General features: G+C 44.1%; 1 long non-coding RNA gene across 1 annotated transcript; it reads right to left on the bottom strand.

Annotated features, from left to right (window-relative positions):
- Nucleotides 1-767, bottom strand: LOC115068242. The gene is made up of 2 exons (XR_003847604.1): nt 347-767; nt 1-235 (listed from the first exon to the last, which is right to left on the bottom strand). It is a non-coding gene; the product is annotated as an uncharacterized LOC115068242 (long non-coding RNA).

Below are 767 nucleotides of genomic sequence, written 5' to 3'. Positions count from 1 at the left end.
GTGCAGCGGGAGTTCGGGGAGCATTCAGCTGAAATTTGATTATTAATCATTTCTGTTTTATCTATGATATCTGCATTCTGAAAGTAAACCAAAAACTTGAGCTCTTCTCCAAGCTTCTTGTGATACCAATAGACATAACTATGTCCTGTCATAGGGACACATTTAATTTTGGCTTTCTGTCCTTTTCCTTTGACCATATGTCTAGGACTCTGGATGACTTCTGTGTCCATGGAACCTGTGGAGAAAGGAGACAGAAGCTGAAATCAAAGTTCAGAAAGGAGCCTAATATCACAAATACAAGACAGCACGCTGAAAAGAGTCCAACCAGCTCAGACCAGGGACTTACATGCTTCCCAGAGAAAAAGGGTCACAAGGCAGAGAAGCTGGAGGCACATAGTTGGCTCAGAGAGAGCTGTGACACGTAGCCTTCTCTGAGGGCTTTCCCATCACCCTCAGACAACCTTCCTGTAATGTGATCACTCCCCTAGACTGCACAGTTATTATGCATATGAGGCAGTAATATTGCCTAGAAGTTTTTCAAGACCTTGCTCATATGACCTTACAGCAAAGGTGACAGCATGCACAAGACCCATGCAAACTCCAACCAGACAAAAACCCAGTATAGAACTAGGGAAATAAGCAGTAGACCCCAGACTTAGCTAAGGAACTATTGACAGCTGATCACTGCTGGGTGAAACAAAGTTGATCTGCTTTAAAGGACTGATGCCTGACCATGCTCCAGTGGATGAACTCACACCAAGGGACAT

Source organism: Nannospalax galili, unplaced genomic scaffold, assembly GCF_000622305.1.
Source record: "Nannospalax galili isolate Female #2095 unplaced genomic scaffold, S.galili_v1.0 scaffold1049, whole genome shotgun sequence".
NCBI lineage: Eukaryota > Metazoa > Chordata > Mammalia > Rodentia > Spalacidae > Nannospalax > Nannospalax galili.
The sequence above is the reverse complement of the archived record's forward strand: the minus strand, read 5'-3'. Positions and strand labels throughout refer to the sequence as shown.